This window comes from Saccostrea cucullata, unplaced genomic scaffold, assembly GCF_032062105.1.
Source record: "Saccostrea cucullata isolate Sc308-1 unplaced genomic scaffold, CSIRO_AGI_Scuc_v1 ctg4423, whole genome shotgun sequence".
Lineage (NCBI taxonomy): Eukaryota > Metazoa > Mollusca > Bivalvia > Ostreida > Ostreidae > Saccostrea > Saccostrea cuccullata.
The window spans coordinates 34,415-60,539 of record NW_026940709.1 but is presented as its reverse complement, the minus strand read 5'-3'; the positions used below and the strand labels follow the sequence as shown (position 1 = coordinate 60,539).

The 26,125-nt window shown below is 33.5% G+C and overlaps 1 long non-coding RNA gene across 3 annotated transcripts; it reads right to left on the bottom strand.

Moving 5' to 3' along the window:
* Window positions 1-2,956: 2,956 nt before the first annotated feature.
* Window positions 2,957-11,746, bottom strand: LOC134256034 (uncharacterized). 3 transcript variants are annotated; one of them, XR_009989652.1, is made up of 4 exons: window positions 11,576-11,746; window positions 6,086-6,233; window positions 4,834-5,044; window positions 2,957-3,081 (listed from the first exon to the last, which is right to left on the bottom strand). It is a non-coding gene; the product is annotated as an uncharacterized LOC134256034 (long non-coding RNA). The 3 variants fall into 3 exon arrangements; XR_009989651.1 differs by lacking the exon at window positions 6,086-6,233; XR_009989653.1 differs by lacking the exons at window positions 6,086-6,233; window positions 11,576-11,746 and adding an exon at window positions 5,593-5,641.
* Window positions 11,747-26,125: the final 14,379 nt, after the last annotated feature.

The following is a 26,125-nucleotide window of genomic DNA, read 5'->3' as shown; positions in this document are numbered from 1 at the left end:
CGTGGTTCCTCTTGAACTAGTCAAAGGTCATTAGGTTCGCAGTAAAGGAGAGTGCTCACACCTATAGTCTGTTTTCTTTATACAACTCAGATCTTGACAAACCAGTTATGAGCAATTCCTTTATACAGTTACACTGTAAAGATACACATCAAATGTAAACAATATTTTCGTCATCATGGTTCAGGAACATTTAATACTTAGGGCTCCATTATCCAATAAATCCATTCGGGCATGGAAGTGGCGGGGGGGGGGGGGGGGGCTTGGAATTTTTTTGATTTCAGAGCTAGTGCTATAAGTATATATCAAATTAATATTCAATGATACAAAAATATTTTTCTATGAGTACTGATCATGAATTACATGTAATCTAAATGACTCAGAAACTCAGAACCTGGATCCCTAAACATGTCAAGTTGGTTACACATGCAGGAAATTAACCCCCCCCCCCCCCCTTTGAAACAAACACAAGTTCTTCTCTTTTTTCCAACTTCATTTTATTTGGAAAGGAGGGATGAGATCCATCCATCCTGCTTCTCAATATTTTTTCTCCCATTTTCATATTTCTTTATTTTAAACCCTATCTCTAGGGTTTAATAAATTTTCCAGAACACTTAGGATATTTTTATTGAAGGCATGGATGGGGGGGGGGGGTAAAAAACATGTATGAAAACACAAACACACAAATCTAATTTCCTAGTCATACCTAGAATAAATTAGCATACTTAAAAACATAACCCTTTTAAATGTAGCTGACTGTTACATGTAGGTGTCATTTGATCATGTTCTTACACATACTTAGTACATGTATATTATCCCTGTCCCCAATGTTAAGTTTGGATAAAAGTCAAGTTTGGATAAAAATGTTCACATTTCTTCACATTGTGCCTTTTTCATGGACCAAAAAGCATTTAAATAAATATCCAGAAAATATACATGTACATGTAAGCTCTTTTTACACCCAGGACGCAAATGTATCAACAGTTTAAATATTGATACAACTGGATCCAGTTCCTTTAAACTGAGATCATACTTGAAAAAAGAACCAACAAGATGTTTTCTAAATATATGTTTTACCATATAAAATATATTTCTGTATTTTAATCTCACTCTGAAATATTTTAAACCCCTAGCTGTATTAGCCAAACACTTCTGGCCACAGCTCCAATGATATAAAAATATTTTTTAATATTAGCACAGTTTATTTCAACATCATTAATACTTGTAAGAAAAGCAGATTCTAGAAATAAAACATATAAAATAAATTTATCTCTTTGCTTTTTGTAAAACAGTCGTGCATATATCATTCATATTTTTTTTTACATTGTGAACAAGGGAAATAACTCTGTGGGAAGATCAATTATTTTCACAGACATACATGTACATATATCAATGTGATTAAAATCAGATCCTCGATCCGCTCCTTTGTTTTTTCATTGTCGCTACATGAGGTAGAGACAATAAAAAAAACAAAGGAGTGAATCAAGGATCTGGTTTTAATCAGAGTGGTACATTTATTAAACACATTTACTCTACTTGAATTAAAATCAACAGAGTTCAAAACAAGACCTTCCCCATATGTTCCAAAATTAAATTTATTACATAGAATGCACAACAAATCTAAGGTTAAGGGAGATAGTTCAATAAAAAGCAATATGAGCCACAATTCAAACTACATAAAACCTTGAAATTTGAAACTTTCAAGTTAAAACATTTTTTGTGTAAAATTGCAGTTCATTATTACAGTATTTCAATGACAGTAAAAGAAAATATTAAAATCTTCTAATATCCATACATGTATTTACATTAGAAAGTCTTTTTAGGAAATTCTGATTGAAAAAAAATACATCTTTTATCCTTAAAAAAATTGATTCCTACACAATATCATTACATTTGATATAAAAATTATAAGCTTTATACAGTTTTAAAATAAGCCATTATACTTATATACAACAAATTACTTAGTATTCATTGTCAACCACTTCTAAAATTGGATCAGTATGTATCATTTCAATAACATTTCAACCAGAGAATAAAATCATTCAAAATTGATCACAATTATTTTGGGCTCATTACATTTGCTTCTGTGAGTATCTGTTTCATTCAGCAACTTTTCTTTATTTTCTGTGTGAAAAATACAAGGTCTCAACTCCAATCTTAAGGCAGTGCTGATATGCTGTCATCACATCAGTCTGTTGTTGTATGCATAAAATTTAATAACTTTTAATATAATCGCACAATAAATTGTGTAAAATGTACTCAGATTTATAATTGACTAAAAGCCTATATGGACCATGATGCTTCTCTGAGACATGTCAATTGAAAGTAAAATACAACCATATTTTCTTTTAACATGTTAAACATTCTACACAGGAAAAGTGTGACTAATCCCTAGGTTAGGGTCATTCAAAAAAGAAGTCACAATATTAAGTAAGATTATATTTCTGTGTAAAAACTATATGCAGCCAGTGTCAAATCAGTATATAGGGGTGATTGATTGATTGATTATATACTGTTTAATGTCCCTCTCCAGAATATTTCACTGACATGGAGACGTCACCAATGCCGGTGAAGGGCTGCAAATTTAGGCCTATGCCCGGCACTTACGGCCTGATCTCAATCAAAACCTAAATGTTCTTTGAAAAGCCATCTTCCCATTTAAGATACAAATTCCAACATCCAATTTAAAAATACTGAAAATCTTCCCCAATGTGACATGTACATTTTCATATGTTCATTTTCGAATTAAATAAATAAGAAAAAAGTGAAGCATTCTGCCGATTTATCTATCATTTCATACAATCAGCCTCATAAAAAGATTTAAAAATTTCTTTGTGGACAAAGGGCATACATTAAATACATGTCAGATAATGAATGCATGTGTTGAACTTTTCTTAATATACACTGTAATATGCAATATCATACCAAATTTTTGCATGGATGTTCAAAATCAACATTACCGTGATAACCCTGTCCAACATGTTCCATTTCAATGCCACTTTCCTTTTCCTCATCCTTCCAGAGTTTTAAGAAGTTTCAAAATCCATGTCCACAAAGGTTTTAAACCTTCTTTGTCAAAAACACCTATAAAATAGAGTGAAATATTAAGGCATTTGAAATAGTGTGTATTATAATGTTAGTTTCCATTCTCTGATGTCAAGGAAGTTAAGAAGGTCATGTATAATAAATTTATCAATGAATACGGAATATTGTCTTCAGTACTGAATTTTGTATTTGTCTGAATTAAAAAGCCATGAAGTAACAGAAAGCACTTACAGCTAAAAAATTCATTTGTGTTTTGAGAATTTTGAGATGTACATTAGATACACCAATTTATTACATTTTAAACAGTGAAATACTGTAATTTATTCATTAAATAAAATGATATTCTTTCACAGTGTGACAAATACCAGAAGTGCGAGAAAACTCCAGATTTTCTTTACCATTACAAGAAATGATGTAAAAAATATTCCTTGGCCTGTTATAAGATTGAGGAATTAGGAATGTTGTAAAAAATATTCCTTGGCCTGTTATAAGATTGAGAACAAGTTAATAAACCATTCTGACAGAGATAAAGACTGCGAACATTCCCCAAATATGTTAATTGCTGAAATTTATGTTTACAATGTTTTTCACTTTAGTTTAAGCTGACGTATCGACCGCTCAACTATGACATCATGTAGCGTATGACTACATTACAAAAAAGAGGTAGACAAAGGGAAAATCAAAGAAAATGTAATAAACAGAAAATTCAATGTTTCATATTTGAATAATATGGAATTTATTTCACTAATGAGACAAAATATCCTGTCCCACACATGAAATAATTTCCATATTCAACTACAAAACATTGAATATACTCAATATACATGTGTACACTTAATACTAAACAAGTGGCCCATGGGCCAAATCGCTCACCTGAGTAGCTTTGACCATGCTGTTCTTTACCAGTCATTCCCCCACTGTACAGTACATGTAATACATATTGTGACCCAACCCTACCACATGGTTCATAATTTGGAAAATTTAATATCTACACTAACCATGGATGCTTCCACAAAAGTTTCAGCTTTTCTGGCCCAGTAGTTACTGTGAAGAAGATTTTTAAAGTATTTTCCAATATCTTACAATTCAAAACTTGTGCTCCCTATTGTGGCCTCGCCCTATCCCAAGAGGTCATGATTTGAACAATTTAAAATCTACACTACCCTAGGACAATGTAGGATGCTTTCATATAAGTTTCAGCTTTTCTGGCCCAGTGGTTCTTAATTGAGAAGAAGATTTTTAAAGTTTTTTTCCTACATATTTCTATGTAAAATTTTGATTCAATATTGTGGCCCAGTCCTACCCCGGGTCTCAAGATTTGAACAATTTACAATATACACTACCCTAGGATGCTTTAACATAAATTTCAGTTTTTCTGGGCCAGACAACAGGTGATAAGACAAACTCACTTGAGTTTTTTCCTCAGATGAGCTAAAATCTTTATTTTTTTTGTCGCCCTACCTTTCGGGGCTTTGTACCCAATCCTCCAGGGCAATGATGCTACATGTTTACATGTCAAGACAGCATTCATGTCTGGGCTATCCTTAGGAAAGAGGCATTACATTTTCTTTAAACCTTTTTTCTTATAACCTTTATCATATTTATTCTCTTGTTCAAGAATACTTTGTGCCTTAAATTGGTTGAAAGTGGCCCAGTGGAGAATGTTAATGTTTATATACAAAGATGACAACAAGGGCAACAATACTCACAATAAGCATGATAAGTACATGAATATACAACAGACAAATTTTGATCAGAAAATCCCTTGAGCCTCTGGCCCTAGGGTCTTACAACTTTGACAAATCCTGCTTTGTGTGTATTTTGAAATAGCCTCTGTACATGTTTTTATGTCTCAGTGGACAGTTTCTTGAAGTTCTTGAACAGATTTTCTTATTTGTTTGTGATCCTGACTTCATCCTGTAGATGATAGATTGTCCAAATCTCTGTACAACCCCTGTATTTCATGGGCGACTGGCGGACTCAGAATATTGATATAAGAGACCTGAAAGTTAAGGCTCAGTGTTAAAAGTTAATCAACATGAAGGCAAAAGTTGTACAACATTATATATTAATTTGCATATGAAAATTCAAATGTTAGATGCTAAAAGTAAATTTATTTGGTGTAGATGTTATTCATCATTTTCAAAGGTTAAATCTTTAAAATTTGTCTCTAAGTGAGCTTGTCCCTCCAGTATAAGGCAATGACTTTAAATACCTAATATAAGCAAAGTTTACAAAACAAATTTTGCAAAATTAAATTGTACGTGTATATAAATAGGATTTGAACATGTTAAATTAGTAATCAGTTGGCCATAATATTGTGCTATTAAGTGCTTTGCAAAAGATTATTTTTCCTTTATTTATCACTGTTTATTGAATGTTCATGATGATAACTACATGCGGCAGGCACATACATTTATTTATCACAAAAATTATAAAACAGGTAGACAGATTCAGGTGGGGAGGTGGGGTTTTGATACTAGCTCCCTCTAAAACAAACATGATAGATATGATGCATATAGTTTTGTTGTACACTTGACATACACTGACCTCAGTTTATACAGTCTCATCCGAAGGACTGTCTCCAAAATCCCACAGTGGGATTTGAACATGTGATGTAAGGATTGACTCCTTACTTCCCGACTCTAGAGCAGACACTCAAACCAGTCTTTGTCAAGCAGGGATTTGAGGCGAAAAAATGCAATGAAGCTACCCCTGGAAAAATAAATGACACCTAAAAACTAAAATTATGCCTGAAGCAGAATTATGCCTACTTGAAAGTCCTTATTATCAAATAATACTACATAATGTACTTTGTGACTTAAAATGCTGTAAAGCCAAGAAAAGTGACTGAAAGTTGATTTACACATTGTAAATCATATTGATATACATATTGTAAATCATATTGATTTACAATTGATTTACAATATGTAAATCTTAAAATGCTGACAGACATTTTTCATACAAATTGTTCGTCCATTATTTAAACACTGAATTGACGATGGATTTTTCCATTATTTCACTATTATGACAAGGAGCTTACAGTGGGTGTGACCGGTCAGCAGGGAATGCTCACACCTCCATGGCACCTGATCCCACCTCTAATGTTTCGGAGGTCTGTGTTTGCTTTGCTCCTATTTTGTATTGTTTTATGGACTTTGAGATTGAAAATTGTTCGTTATCTCCATATCCTATGATATATCCTATGAAGATTAATTATAGCCTTTTTTCATCATGTCTGTAAGAGATATTTTATTTCGATAATGATCAATCATTTTAGTCATTAACATCTAAAATATTATAAAATTATTTGAGAATTTATTAAAGCAATTATATTTTTTGCACAAGGGACACTGACACAAACCATCATGAGTGTGAAACAACTATGTTTTTAAGAATTTGACAGACTTTTTGGAATACTTTCATCACTCCAGGCATAATAATTAATCAATCAAATTACTTACGCTTAACAAAAGAATATCAGGTCATCGATTTCAAATAAATCATGGTGGTCAGCAGCTTTTATATAAACATTTTAATTCACCTGATCATTCTATTTTATCAATGAAAGTTAGAATTCTGGAAAAGATTTATCACCACACAAATAGTCCATCTTTGAGTACACCTTTCCGTAGACAACGTGAAGAAGTTTGGATTAGGAAACTAGGGACAGCCTTTCCCTATGGATGTAATGACAATGTCGATAGTGTAGGAAATCTAACAAGCCCACAGTGTAATAATGTAAATGTGATGGGACTTTTTAACAATACTCAGAGACGTAAGGGTAGTCATGGACATCGTTCGTACAATAAACCTGCAATACACGACGTCTCTTTTGATTCATTACTACCTTATGTAAATCAACAGTTAGGTCTACATCATATTCGAACCAAACTTTACTCTGTCCCTTTGAAACTTTTAAATAGTCTTCTTGAAAAGACCAAGGAACATCCAAATTTAGATTCCTCGACACCTGAATATAGGCTCGGTTCTGTGATTATGGATATTGCACATCATAGGCTTTTTTAAACCCGCACGTTTCACGGAAGAAAATGCAGCTAAAACAATCCGTCTTTTCCTTAAACTTCAATATGCCAATAAAGGAATTGACGCGGTAAATATTAGTAATATTCTTAATCACAAAAGGGTCCAGTCTTATATTCCACCATATTTCAAGTTAAAGACTACGCCTTGTATTTCCTACAAATATACATCGACCATTGCTTCCAAACTTTTCAATTACAAAAATACTTTACATGGCCTGGATATCGACTATCTGAAAAATAATCCCCTTTCGTGTTCATGTTCTTCTTCGCCCTATAACTATAGTCCTGCTGGACACGTTATTACAGGTGACGTAAATATAGTTCGTAATGAGGACCTTAGATCACTTATTTTAAAAGGTCCTAAATATAGGGAACCCCGATCCTTCAACTGGCGTCAGAATTTCATAAATATTATGGATTCTGTTGAAAATTACGCCAGACGATGGGCTAGATATGAAAAAGAAGACATCGACACCTTGTCAGAATGGATTAAATGTATCAGATCCATGTTAAAGTCACGTATTAAAAGATTGAGGGGCAAAGTGAAAACCATCTATCCTTCTGTGTTCAATAAACCAGAAGTGAAAAAAGAATTAGATAGATTACACGATCAGTACGTACTGGTTCCTGCCGACAAAGCAGGTAACAACAATGTCTTCGTTTGTAAGGCTCATTATATTAATTGCATTTTAGAAGAACTTGGATTTAATTCTACGAGTGGTAATCCTACTTATACATATACTACTCTTTCTAAGGAAGAAATTCTTCAAAATCACCTGTCAGTTTTGAATACTTTTAATATTCCACAGAGCCAAAATGAATTTGAACTACCTTATATATATTGGATTCCGAAACTTCATAAGAATCCTTACAAACAAAGATACATTGCAGGTTCCAGTATATGTTCAACCAAGCCTCTTTCGTTACTTCTCACTAAAATATTGACAGTAGTGAAGGAAAAACTTCAAGAGTACTGTACAACTATATATTCAAGAAGTGGTGTAAATCAGATGTGGATACTTAAAAATTCTAAAGAACTTTTGGACAATTTGAAATCACAAGACTTTACAAAAATCAACAGCATAAAAACTTACGACTTTTCAACTTTATACACAACAATTCCGCACGACAAATTAAAATCCAGGCTTTTTGATATAATTGACAGCTGCTTCTTCAACAAAAATGGAACTCGTAAGTTTACTTACCTCGTCATTGGTCATTTAAAAAATTATTTTGTTAAAACAGATTCTGATTGTACACATAAGTACTCTGAAGTTGACATCAAGAAGATGCTTGAGTTTCTGATTGACAATATCTATGTGGTTTTTGGAGACCAAGTATTCCAACAATCTATTGGAATTCCCATGGGTACAAATTGCGCTCCGTTATTAGCAGACTTATTTTTATATTCATATGAAGCAGAATTTATGCAAAATCTTTTGCGTGAAAAGAAAAAACACTTGCTGTGGCCTTCAACTCGACATTTAGATATATCGACGACGTATTGTCAATTAATAATGATAATTTCCATTCCTACGTCGACACGATATATCCTGGTGAGCTTGAGATAAAAGATACCACAGAGTCCAACACATCTGCTTCATACTTGGATATTTTACTTGAAAAAGACACAAATGGTAATCTAACAACCAAGCTATATGATAAACGTGATGACTTTAACTTTTCTATCGTCAACTTCCCTTACTTATGCAGCAATATACCTTCATCACCTGCATACGGAGTATTTATATCTCAGTTGATTCGATACGCAAGAGCATGCTCTACGTATGAACAATTTCTTAAACGAGGTAAATTATTGACAGGCAAGTTGATGAAACAAGAATATCAACAGTCTCGTTTAAAGTCATCATTTCGTAAATTCTATGGTCGATACAATGACCTTGTCAGCAAATACAATTTATCATTGAATGAAATGCTGACTGACGTTTTTCATACCAATTGTTAGTGCATTATTTATACACTGAATTGACTACGGATTTTTTCCGTTATTTCCTGATTATGACAATGAGCACACGGCGGGTGTGACCGGTCAGCAGGGGATGCTCACTCCTCCATGGCACCTGATCCCACCTCTGATGTTTCGGAGGTCCGTGTTTGCTCTGCTCTTGTTTTGTATATTTGTTTAATGGACGTTGAGATTGAATACTGTTCGTTATTTCCATATCCTTATTACTAGTACTGACCATGTGCTTAGTACCCCAGTACTTTACAGTTTAAGTGTATGTTTGTCATCTAAGACTGGGATAAAGGAAATTTTAATAATCTTAAAGTAATATTTGGTGGCAGTTTTTTTCTATGAAAAATATGTTAGGGGCACTTTGACTAAAATCAGGGGACACTTTGACAGGGACTTTTTTATTAGGGGGCGCTTGGACTGGTTCCTGCTGCACTCCCTCCCCCCTTTTGATTTGCAAAATAAGAGAGAGAAAGAAATACCCTAATTTCTACGGTGTATAATGTTCTTATTAAAGAAAAATGTTCAATGAAAGGCTTATTTGTAATATATAAAGAGATCTGGTTGTGATAACAAAATGAAACCCTACTTCTTTTCGAAATCTTTACATAAGAGGATTTACAGGTTCAGAGATTTTTTTTTTACTATTTCAAAAAATTTCAGGTAATCTATAGATACGAATATTTTTTTCAGAGGTTGATCAACCTACCATTTTTAAAACCACACTGCACCCTGTATCCTATTGAGTTATTTAACTACATGTACATGTTTATTTAAAATGTAAGTTATAACAAGAATAGATATGGGTTACCCCATATCCAAAGATATTCGACTTTTAGATTTAATATGCTTATCAGTGTTTATAATGACGTTAAAAAAAACTGCAATGTCTAGGGCCTAGTTATGGAACTGGTGTAAATTTCGTGAGCATGGTGAGGTCACCCAGTCTCCTAATAAACGGTACACATAGGCCTACATGAACCTGTGTCCGCAAGACCAACATTAGCCTTGATCTACACACGTGCGATGGAGCTGTTAAACGCATCCAGCGAGCTCGGAGGAACACGTTTTGTTTTGCCTAGAAGTTACGATGGCAGACAAAACTTTTCTTTTCTTAATTAGATCATATGAATACGAATTCTGATTAATAAAAATTATACAATCCCTGTTGAACTATATATAGTTTGTTCTAACATTTGCATCTGCAACAACTTGTGTTTAAAATGGCCGTGTTAGGAAAATCAAGACCAGATCGGAAAATTCTAAACTGAAAACCTTTTTTGTTTTGAAAATTACTGAAATATGCTAATGTATTCGTCGCAGATATTACTTACATTATTCAAGTTCTATATAAAATGGTAAGCCTATGCTGAACTCCAACACGAACCCGAATGTCCGACCCAGTTCTCGTTTTGCCACACATTTTATCCCCTACAGTTTACAAAGTGTACACACGTGAGCAGAATCCAGCCAGGGATTGAAAATTCCGTCATTTAATAATATACGCACACAGAATGATTTATTTTTTCTTAAAAGGAAATTAATTGTATGATAATTAACAGACTATAACATGTACTTAATACAATTGTTGATATAGTATTATCAATTCATCGGTGAAAAAATATGAATCGAAGAATGACCTAAATATTCTCTATTATCAAACATGTAAAAAAAAAAAAGGCTGAGGAGGGAGCGAGCGTAGGAATATTGATATTTTTTTATTTGCATTTCGGGGGGAAAGTGATTTTCTAATAATATTTTGACGTTATTTTTGATTTCTTTAACGTATGAAATACACAACTTCACTCTTATCATGAACAATAATGTTGTATCTACTTAATCATGATGGAACTATTTTGGTCGGACCAATTTGTGTGAGCTGCCGCTGAAAACAATAATATATCTTGCAGAGATAGTATGCATTGATCGAATATATTAAAAACTCCTTTTCTCTTCACCCCCCCCCCCCCTGAAAAATTTCTAGATCCGCGCATGAATAATAATCACCAGCTGATCACTTGAGGGTTGTTTACATTGTCATTTACAGTTTCTAATCTTTTGAATGTCACATTCATTCTATATTCTTTTAATTGAGCACTTCTTCACACGTTTATTTCATGTATATTTCATTGAAGTAACTGAGAAATTGTGTATCTGCTATTGTAAGAAGTAAAACGGACTATAACATTTTCTGCACATTGAATCATTTTCACTTCTTTTAACACTGGGGTAAAATATTTCACAACACAAAGAACAACATAAATAATTCAGTATAATAATTTAAAAGCATTGACAAGCCCTATATATTTTTATAGCACCAAAAGATTTTTATTTTTCCAACCACGTGGAGGCATGTAAACAAAGGAAGATAACTCTAAATCCACCTGATAAAATGTTTCTCGTTTCATGTGTTTGAGGTGATAGAATTCGAGAAATGAAGACTAGTTGAATCAAATTTTATGTGCAAAAAATGTTCAAGTGAATGAAGGCAAATAAAATGAGCTGTACTTACATTAAATGCATAAATCCCAAAACACACATCTACTTCCTGTCTAAATCTTACAGGAACTGGTGCAGATCTCGCACGGTCTCGAGACTGGTCTCGTTAAAGGTCAAATCGACCACTCGGATGTTACGCTACACTTAACAGCGATAAAGAATATCATCCGAACACATTAGTAGGGGTGAAATCTCTGATTCCAGAGAATTGTGGCGTACAGTGGCTGGAACGTTATTGTTGACAAACCAATCGTGTAGAATCGTTCGTGCATCGTGTAAGTTTTTATCGGAATGTTAACAAGTATTTTGTTTATATTTAATTTTTTTAATCCAAAGAAAAGGAATGAAGCGCAGTTTACATAATTGAGTGCGGAACGAACTAACCATTCTTGTGAACAAGCAATATAGTAAGTCGTACAATATTATGTTCTCGTATAGCGGGACTTCTTGTGATAAACCGTATTAAGAGGTTTTACTATATTTTTCTGAAGATCATTCTTGATTGCTGCTAATTGTGTGTGGACGAGTTGGTTCAGATTTCATAATTTTATTAATGCAAAAAAAAGGTGGCAGTGTACATGGAAACCTGCAACAGAAAGAACAGCAAGTTGTACACATATGACTGCACTTAATCATAAAATAACATGCATAGAACAATGGAGTGAACAAGTAGTGGTGTCATGTAAGATACAAATAAGAAATATTATAGGGGGCTCAGTACCCTAGATGGCACATGTACTATGGTGCATATGATCTATAATTAATTTGGTATATAAACAGACTTAACTTACATATCCTTAAGATAAGTATAAGTAAATCTACATAAATACATATGCTACTTCAGCTTACTGTTATGTTAGTTAAAGTATAGTACAGCCCTTAGTGTTTTGATTCCTAACAAAACATTATTAATGTGTAATAATAAAAACACAGTACATCATCCATGTAACTATGACTAGCAAGACCTTTGACTAGAAATCCACAAGAACAAACATTTCTCATTGATAACTTACGATGACTTTTGAGAGAGTGGCGACAAGTGATCCCAAATATTGCGCCTTACCGGATATACCTAACATGGTCTGATTATACATTAGAATTGACCATTCCGGATTGTACAGGACATGCAATAATTGCTAAATAACACAATCGAGCTACCAATCACAACAAGGTATTTAGAATTATAAATGAGTATTATTCAAATAACATTAAAACCTACTAGTATCTGGGACTAGTTTAATACATATAATGTTACGACCGAACAAAGGAATTCATAATGGCGGGAATACAAACTGACACTGTAAAGAAAGACTACCTATGCAACCTATTTCTACGTTGTAACCTAAGACAGCTAATTACATAGAAGATATACATAACTACTTTAGTCTAGAACATACTAAGATATAAAATCATCGAGTAGAACTTACCTAACATGTGGCTAAATAGGCAGCAAAGAACATTTAACAACACCTGCCATGTGAGGGGAACTCGTTAACAATGCCTAAAATTAAAGCCCGGACTGACGGAAAAATATGTTCCGGCGCACTCTACTACATGTGGTAAGATTTAATTTTCAAATAATCTCAAAGAAATATTTTTACAAATAAAGAAATATTTTTCGAACCTTGCATAAATGTTTAGTCGGCGAATGTAATTGCACGTCATGCACATGTATGATTTTCGGGGTTTTGTTCAACAGTGTTTATCTCTGTAGCTTACTTTTAATTAATTTTTAAAGTAAAACAATAATTTGCAATGTCGTTTTTCATATTTTAGAGATTCTTAAACAATTTGAAGTAATGAAGACATGTATAGATATAACTTTTCATGTCATTAATAGTCATTTCATGCTGCCATTGTTTTCCCAATCGTATCCCCATTGACATATTATGAAATCCAATTCAATCAAATTTTACGGTCCAGGTACTACTTTCCTCTGATAGAACGTCCGTTTTTTTATGTCGGATAATTATCTAAATAATTATTTATTATCTAAAATATTAAATAAAAAATCATACATGTATTTATTACAAGAAATATCAATTTCCATTTTTTTTTCAAAGTCGATGAAATAATATATTTATTGATAATTCTTTGAATATAAAATCAATATAAATCCGCATTTCGTTTTCGAAATATAGATTCCTAAATAATTTGATCTATTTTGCGTGGAGAATCGTGCGTTTGCGCTAGCAATCGTGTAAGATCGTGTAACGTGTAGAATCATGAACGTGAAGGATCGTTCGTGTATCAGGTTTAATCGTGCGTTAATCGTGCGGAATCGTGCGTGTAACGTGATCGTTTGTGTAAGTTGTCAACAATAACGTTCCAGCCACTGTATGTTCAGGCGGAGGTAATCGTTGGGATTACACTGCATTTTCGATTTGAAGGTTTGTAATATGTGTCTGAATAATCGCCGAACAAATCCTCTGTTTTCTTCCTCTGGAAACTCGTTAAAAATCAGTGTAAAACTCCTCTTGAGCTTTAAATTTTCTAGAGTGCACCCTTTCATTCACTATGACTTGATAATACTGGGATATGGCCTTGGGTTTCGGTGGTGAATGAATGGGTAATTTTGATCCCTCACGTAGTCCTTTGCTGTTGCTGTCGTTGTTTTTCAAGTTGAGCTTTTTCTCTGTAATAGTCTGGCATTTCTTTTCCTAAGTTTTAATTCTCTTTATTTTCATCAAGAATTTGATTTAATTCTCTCTCCCGTAATTGTCATTGTAGTTGTCGTTGTTGTTCTAATTGAGCTCTTCTCTGTAATATTTTAGCATTTTTTTCCCGGAGCTTTAACTCTTGCTCTCTTTTCTCATAAAGAATTCGATCTAATTCTCTTTCCCTTTTTTTCCATTCTAATAATCGCTGAGCATGTAACTGTTTTTCTCTAGTAGAATCCATGACCCCCCCCCCCCCCCACAGGCAGGGAGCTGGATCTGACTGTAGAATGAGCTGAAAGTAGGAGAAAAGCCGTATTTATACATTGGATAACGTCACAATGCATAGGTAAGCACATTTTTTGCAAACGGCCCCCTTACAGTTGATGCAACAGGTATAATAAGATGATGCAATAAATATCAAAATGATGATGCAAGAGATATAAAAAAAGATGATGCAATAAGTATAAAAAAAAGATGATGCAATAGATATAAAAAGATGATGCAACATATGTACTGAATTGACCCGGCTGTCCCCCACTGGGGCTGCACTCCCTTGACCAGGCCATCCCCAGGGGCCATGTCCTAAATATTGACCCAGCTATCCCCCACAAGGGCTGCACTCCATTGACCCACCTATCCCCTCCAGGGGCTGCACTCCCCTGACCCACCTATCCCCCACAGCTCCAAAAGTGCACTCAGTTGACCCACCCATCTAGACGCCTTATACTACTCTCGTGTCTTCTACCATGTTCCAAAGGCTTTAATCTCTGACACAACTGTTAAAGAATTAGCCAGCTTTATCATATCCGTGCGCTCCGTAGCTTTGCAAATTCTTCTATACATTGATGATGGTAACCTCAATGTTCTTTCATTTTTCCATGTAGAGTTATTTGCCTGACCCCTGGTTCTTTCTTCTATAGCATTAATTCGTTCCTGGGTAATATTAAGTAGGCCATTTCTTTCAAGAAAAGTTATCTTGAGGTGTAAGCTTCAAATTATCATGGTCATGTGCAACATCATACGCATTAGCAGGTTCAAAGAGCTGAAATATAGGCATATTGGATATGCCTGAAAAATTTAAACAAAGGTTTCTAAAATAGTCATTGTAAGCATTTCTAAGGTGATCTGGTCTTGGATCAAAGTCCATATTGGTAAACTCAATAAAAGTCACAATGCTTTTAGAATGTCTGAATACATGCACGAGGCTTTCTTAGGGCAGTGACCGGATAAAGTTTTGGTTTATTACGTTACCTTTATTAGGTCAATGCAAGGGGTAGTTGCAGGATATATAAATCATATTGCTTCACAAAGAATTTCTAGAGTGAAATTTTACTCAACTTCCTATGGCCCAAGGAAGACTACTATTTATTTTTAGGACGTTCAATCCTGATATTTTGAGCGTATTTTGCGCAGGTCCTCTATTCATAAAATTAAGCATCATGTTTAGGTTCTAACAATAAAACTGAATTCTACAATGCAAATTAAACTTTATTCAATGAAAAAACTGCGATTAAATTCCATTCAAGTAGAATTAAGCTAGGGACTATATTTTATGGAGGAAGGTTTTTTAGACGAAAATGGTCAGTTTTTTTCTAATTGAACAATAACAGTACTGTTAATTTTGGATGCCTATATTTCCATGCTGGTTGCACACAAAGCTGTTTTTTGCAGTGAAATATGTTATGCTGGTTCTGAAATATCTATTAAATTATTTTTTATGAATTCTATCAACCAAGTGTGACAAATATAGTTAATATTTTTGAAAATCCGGGGGAAAATTTAGCCAATTTTAAAGTAAAAATCACACTTTTTTATGCCCCCCTTCGAAGAAGGGAGGGCATATTGCTTTGCTGCTGTCTGTCGGTCTGTCGGTCCGTCGGTCTGTCGGTCCACTTAGTTTCCGTTCATTTTCTTCACAACCATTGCACATACTGAAATGAAATTTGGTATACAGATATATCACATGAATATCTAGGCCAAGTTCTGTTTTGGGTATGATTGCACCATTTTTACAGAGTTATGCCCCTTGGACTTAGAAAAATTTCAATTATTTGCAGTTTCCATTCATTTTCTTCAAAACCATTGCACATACTGAGATGAAATTTAGAATACAGATATATCACATGAACATCTGGGCCAAGTTCTGTTTTGGGTATGATCGCACCACTTTTCACAGAGTTATGCCCCTTGGACTTAGAAAAATTTCAATTATTTGCAGTTTCTGTTCATTTTCTTCACAACCGTTGCACATACTGAGATGAAATTTTGTATACAGATTAATCAGATGAATTTCTAGGCCAAGTTCTGTTTTGAGTAAGATCGCACCATTTTTCACAGAGTTCTGCCACTTGGACTTAGAAAAATTTCAATTCTTTGCAGTTTCTGTTCATTTTCTTCACAACCATTGCACTTACTGAAATGAAATTTGGTATACAGATATATCACATGAATATCTAGGCCAAGTTCTGTTTTGGGTATGATTGCACCATTTTTTACAGAGTTATGCCCCTTGGACTTAGAAAAAATTCAATTATTTGCAGTTTCCATTCATTTTCTTCAAAACCATTGCACATAATGAGATGAAATTTAGTATACAGATTAATCAGATGAATATCTAAATCAAGTTCTGTTTTGGGTATGATTGCATAACTTTTTACAGAGTTATGTCCCTTTGACTTAAAAAAAATTTCAATTATTTGCAGTTTCTGTTCATTTTCTTCACAACTGTTGCACATACTGATATAAAATTTAGTATACAGATTTATCAGATGAATATCAAGGTTAAGTTCTGTTTGGCTACGATCGTGCTATTTTTAACAGAGCTATGCTCTTTTGGACTTAGAAAAATTCCAAATATGGGGGAGGGGGCATAAGTGTTTTACAAACATCTCTTGTTTAGTAATAGTTGAAAATGTACATCATATACCCCCACTTTTGATGTTCTTTTCTAAATATTCAAGATAACTTTGACCAATTTGCTTAAAATCAGAAAAAGTTTAAGACTTTAAAATAATTTTCTTGCTTATTATATTTTCAATGCCTTAAAAATAACATTTTATTAGTGCAGAAAGGTCAAATAATTAATTATTCGAAGCAATTTGAAACTTTTTCTTAGTCACAGTTTTTAAGTGTCTTTTATTAAACAGACTTAGAGTTCATTTTGTTTCATGCTTTAATCGGATAAAAATATTGGAGGGAAAACGTCGAAGATGTAATTTTTAATTAAGACACAAATTTCAGTGCAAAAAGGTCATATTAAATGTACTGTAGCGCTAGAAGAAGCCTATTGACCCCCATTTTTTATTTTAATTTTAATTAAGCTATGTATTTAGAAACTAAAAATATACTTGGCAATAAAAGTTCAAGACTTTAAATATCAGGATCGAACGTCGTAAAGGTCAAAATGTCAAAGGTCAAGGTATGAACTAACACGATCTTTTGGTGTGTAAAACTTCCGTTCTTGGGCAATATCTCAAAAAGTTTTAGAATTTTAATGCCTCACTATGAAAATGGTCGAGGCATATAAAGTTTGTCATGTCTGTTTTCCAACCTTCTGTCTGTCAGCCCTTTCGGTTCAAAGAGCTCTTTTAAAGGAACTTTTCAACATATTTCTGATAACCATATGCTGAAAGATATTGATGACAGCTATTCAACTGTTTCAACAATTTTGACCTTGACTTTTCTTTTTACCTTGACCTCAATTTTCTGAAATTTGTGTTCATCTCAGTTTTACAGACACCATTAAAGATAGTGTAATCAAACTCTATATGCTCATTCATACTTGATGAGAGCTTTTCAACTGCATTCCAAACTTTTGACCTTGTACTTACCATTTGTCTTTAACAGGTTGGGACCACTCGTCCAAATGGGATATAATAGGCCGTTTGGGATAGAATATCCCAAATGGGCTATAAATTTACAGTGAAAAATATGAAATGGGATATAATAGGCCGTTTGGGATAGAATATCCCAAATGGGCTATAAATTTACAGTGAAAAAAATGAAATTTTTTATTTTGGATTGAAATATCATTAATCTGTATCAGGACACTTAAAAAGGAATAACTTTTGGTTGACAAGTTTTTCTGTAGGGCCATTATTTATGAGATTGATCCCTCGGAAGTTCCTCAGCTTATTGGGGATCAATCTTACAAACTATAGGATTGCATAAAAACTTGCTTTTGGCGAGTGGTCCTAACGTGTTTAATTTGCATTTAGCTTAGTTTTAAAGAAACCATTCAATACTTTTAGGTTAGCTTAAAATGCACCCATACATAATTTTGTGCGAATTTATTATCTTTATCCATTCGATAATTTTTTTTTATTCAAGATACTGTCATAAAACTTCATACAAATTTTTATGTGTGTATAATTGATGAGCATACACTCTGGGAAGCATTTATGTCTTATGGACATATCTCTAGTTGCTATTAAAATTTTACCATAACTCCTAATGGCTCCGCCAGCTATTCTTAAAGTGCCCCCACCCTACCCTATTTCAACTCATCCCCTAGATCTGCTTATGTTCCAGTTTTTAGCTCACCTGAGCTGAACGCTCAAGTGATTTTTTCACATTTTGTCTGTCTGTAAACTTTTCACATTTTTGACTTCTTCCCAATAAATTGACATTTCAAGGAGAACAGGTGATGATCAGTCTTTCACTAATGTTCAATGTGCTATAAGGGTAATAAGTTTCATTAAGATCCAAATTAATCTTACTTTTAGATTATAAAAATATGAATTTAATTGAGTTAATTAGGTTGGATATAGGAAAGAAATGTGATTGTAAGAATAAATTATGCAACACACAGATTCATACACTAATTTCTGATATGTATTTATCCAAACTTCTTCAATTTATTAAACATCCAATTTCAATAACTACATTAATTCAAATATATATCTATTTACAAAATAACCTACCAACTTTTCAAGTAATATGCCAGATATTCAATATTATGAAAAAAATATAGGTATTAAGATATAATTTTATTTCAATTTTCAGGCATCAACATTTTAGATATGATTATAGCGAAGCCCAGTGTGAAAAAAGTTATTGCGATGCGAAGATTGCGCACATGCGTGGGAAAATGAGAGTATATTCCACTGAGGGTCATAATATCAGGTCAGCTCATAATATGAAAGGGGCAATCGACAGTTGAAATGGTGTTTGTGGGGTGCAGACAGCAGTGGTAGATGTTGATGTTTCCAAGCAAACTCTAAGAAGTCATTCATTAAAAGGCATCACTCAGCTTACAAATGTTGAGTTCAGTCCTTCTGGTATAAGATTATGGTGTGCTTATGATTTTGGGAAAGGAAATCTGTTGACAGAAGATACAGTGACAAAATTCTGCAGGCAGAAACATGATGATCCGTGTCTCAGGATTCTTAAAGATTTTATGGACAAAAGTGTTTCTGGACATATCAACAAAAAAAGGCAAAAATTATCCAATATTCCAAGAGTACCATCAGAGGGAGAAGAAAATCTACAGACAGATGATGAATCCATATCAAGAAACCCTGCCAGTCCAGAAGAATCATTGCAAGGATCAAGGATGAAACCTGCTTTTCTTTGCCCTGAAGAGGGCTGCATCAAATTCTATCAGTCATTTAGATCATTAGAAGATCACATCATAAGTGGAAGACATGAAATGAAAACAATTTCTGAGTCCTCTTTCGACCAGGTGAAAAGGATATGGGCAGAGAAATGTGAATTAATATCTAATTCCAATGGGTCACTGAGGAGGCAGACTCCTTTAGAAAATACAGATATTTGTGAACCAATGGGTTGGGCCTTAAAAAAGGACAGGAAATTTAAAAGGTTTTCCCGAAAAGTTTTCTGATAGATTTGATTGAGAGGGGTAGAGAAAGTGGAAAGAAAGAAAATGCTATTCAGGTTGCAAGAGACATGAGGACCATGACAGAGGAGGGGGAGAGAAAATTTCATCCCAGTGAATGGCTTCAGCCAAGTCAAGTTTCTTCATCCTTTTCAAGAGTATTGGAGACGAAAATTTGCAGGCCGTCTTACAATTACTTGAAAGTGAGAAAATCATTGCAAATCTAGATGAATGAATCTGCTGATGTGCTTCTTTAAAGCCATATATGGCGTAACTGATAAAAAAAAATGTTTTTGAAAAATACAAAATTAAGCTAAGAAATAGTTAATACCTTCAAATTAAAGCTTTTCATACAATTCTTAACACTGAATCTTTTGTATTTTCTTCCGAGTCGGAGAAAATGTTTTTATACTTTTATTGACCACAGGGTATTTATTATTTAATACTAGAAAACTGACCAGTCAGCAAGGGCCCCGCCATGGGGTAGAATTAATAGGTCGCAGCTAACGGAATGATTAAAAAATGTATGAAGCAACTGTATATATTCTTAAAATTTCAAGATAATTCTTGAATATTCAAAAACCTGAAAATAATATCCTTGTATTTACATTAGACAGAACAGAACAATTTAATATTGAATGTATATTTAAACAATTATGAGGCTTGTGTTATATAAAATGCCAGCCTTCAATGAATGCAGATATCATGAAGGCTTGACCTTAACTTCAAACAAACAGCAGTTGCAGACGAAGGTTTTAATTAATCTAAGACAGATAAAGAAAAGCCTACTACTTTCCTGCAGCAGGCTAGATAATTAGTCCCAAAGGATTAATTGACTACCTCTCTCATCATTTTCTTCTAAAGTTACAATAAGAACTTTTTCAGTATTAATGATAGAATTAGTTTTTTTTATACAATTCTCCTAAAAATTAATAATATTCTTAAATTAACTTAAAGTGAAAAAAGGAAATTAAAAAAAATCTTCTTTAATCTATTTCTTGTTATTAGAATTCGATGATATCATAACTATTAAACAAAAATAAATTATAAAAATTTAAATCCACATTTCAGAGTGTTCATAGCATTCCAAATTGACTTAACTTCAAAACAAACGTATTTGTAGACAGAGGTGGTAATTCATCTCAATTTGACAGATAAAGATAATGCTCTGCATTTTCTTCAGGAGGAAAGCTAATTAATCCCAAGGGACTCATAGAGCATCCAATTTACAATGGGAACATCTTCAGCAGTTATCTCTCTTTGCCAATGCTTTGGTATATAAAGTTAAGGAATCTACCGCACCACCCCAGCTCCAAACCAGGGGACATAGAGAACAAAACTTAGCATCAGTATATGTATTTCTGCCCTCTGAACTACCATACCAAATTTGAACATGATTGGGCAACCATAAAATAACTTGTCCATTCATTCTTATGCATAGATTAAGAATCTACCCCACCACCCCAGCTCCAAACCAGAAGACATAGAGAACCAAACTTAGCATCAAAATATGTATTTCTGCCTACTGAACTACCATACCAAATTTGAAGATGATTGGGCAACCATGAAAAAGTTATTGGTAAAAAACAGAAAATTTGTGGACGGAAGAGTGACAGACGGACAGACAGACGGACGGACGGACAGACAGAGTGATTACTATAGGACACCCGCAAATTCTTGCGGGGCCATAATGAAAAGTAACATGATGTATTAAATATATAGATGGAATTCAAAACATTTAGTAATGTGAATTTATTATGTATTCCACATGCATAATATTTATGACATATGTGGGGTTATGGAAAAAAAGGAAAATGCTATTTTTTATGATAAATTTATCCTCAATTTTCAGAAAAAGAATATCATTTGCACAAAAATGTTTTTATACTTTTATTGACATCAGGATAGTTATTATTTAATATGAAAAGTAACATGTTGTATTGAATATGATGATGGAATTCAAAACATTTAGTTATGTGAATTTATTATGTATTCCACATGCATAATATTTATGACATATGTGGGGTTATGGGAAAAAAGGAAAATGCTATTTTTTATGATAAATTTATCCTTATTTTTCCTAAATAGAACATCATTTGCACAAAAAATGTTTTATACTTTTATTGACCTCAGGGAATGATGTCTATGACAATAAAATGTCTTTTTGATTTGGTTGTTGGGTTTTTGTAGTTTTAGATATCCGAAAATCCCATAAAAAATGAAATTTTCATGTGTTTGCACATTTGGATTATTACCCCTTTTCAGTTTAAAATTAGAACATCTTACTGGACATATAGAAATTTGAATTAATTTTGAAAAGTTACCCCCTGTGCTGTAGTTGAATTAAAAAAAAACATAACTGTGATATCTTTTCTTAGTTTTTATTTAATTTAAACTTGACCATTGGCAATTTTGCATATTTTCAAGGGAAATTCAGCCGCATGGAAACCAGACGCAGATTTGAGAAAAAAAAACTATTTTAGGAAGTCACTAACCATACTCTACCTGCATGCAAAGTTTGAAAAAAATCGGAGACCCCTCATGTGCCGCCCCCTGCCGATTCTTACGTGGAATAGTACTAAATTGTCACTAATCGGTAAAGTCATGGTAGTTGCTTTAAATGTCACAAATTGGTCTCAAATCGGTGAAGTAACAAATCAGTAAAGTTACAAACGGTAAATTTACAATCGCGTTTTCTGTCACTAGTTCAGCGCCTGGTCCGCTCGGCCTTTGGTCTCTTCCTCTGACATTGTTTTTGGGCCACTTTGAATGTTTGTGGAATATCTATTTAAAAAATATATCATAATTAAGATGATTCATTTTCATTAAAAATAAAATTGAAATACACGCAAGTAAAATATTCCTGAAGTTGAAAATAAAATTTAATAAATACTAGTAATGTTTTACCTGGAAGCTGCAGTTTGTACTCTTTATGTAGTTGGTCTTGTCGTTGGAGGTGTTTCCACACTCTCCTGTTCTTCTCTGAACGACTCAGCTTCAGCCACACGTCAGGGGCAACCTTGTGCTGCTTCAGGGAGTCCTCTAAGACATCATTCCCGTTGCAATGGAGTGCACGGCGGAGATCATGGAACTGGATGGCACTGATCTCGTTGATCTTGCAGATGAGGTCTGTAATTTTGTGGGGCTTCAAATTTAACGAATGCTTAAGATGATTTTTCATGGACCCAGAGTTGTTGTTGGTCTATTGTTCTGTAATTACGCCAGTTCGGAGTGGGTTGTACACATGTTTTTGAATTAAAGGTTTGAGACGTTTTCCAAAATGATGTCGAAATTTATTGAAGATATTTACTTTGCAAATGACAGTCCGAGTCCGCTGTTTTTGAATGGAACGAAAAGGAATCGTCAGCATTTATAATGCCCTCCTGTCCAAATATGGTGGAAAAGATGTACTCCCTTTCCTTTGTGCTGCAACTGTCATTGTCCTTTAGGTATCGTCGAACGCTATCCTTTTAATGTTTGGTGCATAGCAATTGGACAGGATCTGAGAAAGCTTGACGAACAGCTTTCAACATGGCCTTCTCCAAATCACTGCCGATTTTCAGACCAGTCGGGAATCCAAGTTTGCAATTCAAGTGACAGAAAAATTTGTAAAATGAGTCTGTTTCATCATCCCAATGCAGCAATATGGGCCCAAGGAAAATTGGATTTTGTAACGTTTCCATTTTTATGGCGTCGGGCTTGCCCGATCGTCATCTAGCGATCAGTCAGGTTGTTGCGGATGTATTTCTACTGAGAGGGTGCGTCGAATGACATGAATCACATTTTGGGACCGATTACTGTAATACAAACAATCTTAAATACGGTAAAATAATTACAAAATAAACACGAATACAACAAGACTACCCGGTTTAAAAATTGAATTTCTTAATCTTAGGTTTACTTATACGATCTTCAATCCAATTTTAGCCGAACAACCTACGATATTGACCAGTAATGCCAGTATTATTGTATTTATTTATTTCCTTCAATTGTTTACCGCGCCTTATCGTAAGTCGATCGTACTTGAAACATTAAAGTCATGGTTGTAGTTAAGATACAATCACTATAAAACAGAACAACACTCTGACAATGGAAATTAATTAAAATAATTTATGAAACCCTTCGTTTGTCTTCGATTGACTGAAAAAAAATTAGATTGATATAAAGGACATTTCTGACGTCTGGTCAATTCGAACCCTGGCTTATTCGGACCAGGCCACGAGGCTATCAGGCCCTTTACTGTATTTGTGTTAAGACTATTTTTTTTTTCATTTTATTATGTTACTGGAGTCACTCACTTGACCTATTTGCAGACCTTTTGAAATAGTTTTTCTTAAAATTGTTCGACGCCATTGAAGCCTTTCAGGTTTTTTATTATGAGTTTGCGGTTCTCATATGGTGTTGTCACAAAACATGGACCCATGCAGGTTGAAGGTACGGTCTATGCCCAGAACGCTATCGTTGGAGCCTTTACAGTTATAGTCTTTAAATCTTTCAGTTGTTCCTCTGAATATATGATGATGATCGGTGATTTGTTTGGTGTTAAATGTATTTCCTTGATGTTATTTTCCCCGTTTTGACACATGGAAATGGCAGCTATAATGAACACATATAATACATATAACACATATAATCAAAACAGTACTTAATTTACAAGTAAAAGTTAATAAAACCGCAGTAAAACATTGAAAAATTCCATTTGGGTCCATTTGATTTCCATTTAGGTCCATTTGATTTCCATTTGGGTAAATCGACGTACCGCCATAATGCGACAATTTTCTCGTGTAAGTCTGTCACCAAAAATGCACGTGAATATTGCAAATAGGTAGATTATTAATAAGCTCTGTGATAAGTTCAATTACCTAGATATCTATATTTAGCTTTATACGTGGATTTAGTGATTTTCCTGGACCTGTTTTACAATTCCTTTTTTGTTTTATTTTTTTTTCCTTTATGCCTTTTATTAAACTACCTCCTTACACAAAGGAGGGAACTCCATTACTGAACTGGACAACAGTACTGTGAAAATAAAACTCCTTGAACAAATAATTTCAGTTATCTTGAAGTTCTTGATAATTTCTTTTGTCAATAACCTTACAGTGCTGCGAGAAGGTTAAACTACAACCACTATCCCTTAAACCCAAGTTAAAACGAATAAAGTGCCACGCCACAGCATGATACGCCCGTCAAAATATTACACAATTATCTTTAACAGTTTAGACTGCAAGAAAATCACTTCAACTTTGATTCTAAGATTTCCATGATTTTTCCATTTTTAAAAGAAATATTTCTTTATCCATCCCCTGTGCTGTAGACGTAATTAAAACAAATATTACATAACTGACAGATTTCTATACTGTTTGTGTTAGACTTTGTCAACTGCCGGCCATCATAATAAACAATATCAAATTAGTCTTAACAACTTAATCTATGTCAAATTAATTTTGAAAAGAAAGACTGGCCATCAAGTGACATTTGCTATGACCAGAAGACTTCTTTTGTCTAATCCCCAAAGACAGATAAGGCAGTGCTTGATCAGACAGCTTTCCTACATTGAACTCATTAATTAATCTTTGACTGGATGCTTTTCTACTCATTACTACCTAAATATTAATGGATCTGCATTTTTTATCCTAAAACACTTTTAAAACATATAAAATACTCTTTTTAGATTTAATGCCAGACAGGTTTTATATTTAATTCATATGACCAAGTAGGCATGCTGATTCAACCCCATCCCATAAAATTAGTTTTTAAATAATTAATATTATATAATATCAGATTATTAGTTTATTATGCAATAATGAATATCAAACAAGTTTTAATTACTTTTTATCAAATTCATTTTAAAACTTAGCTAGCCACCAATTATGCCGATGGGACAAACTGAATTCCTCTCATCAAACACTGATATTTGTTTAAGATTGCTGTAAAGTATATGATGAAAAAATAAGTTTTTACTTGATTTAATACTTTTTATTAAGGATACAACTCTAGTTTTTACATTTTTAGGATTATGAAATTTAAAATTTACAAAACTTAAATTTTTAAAAAATTTCACTAAAAT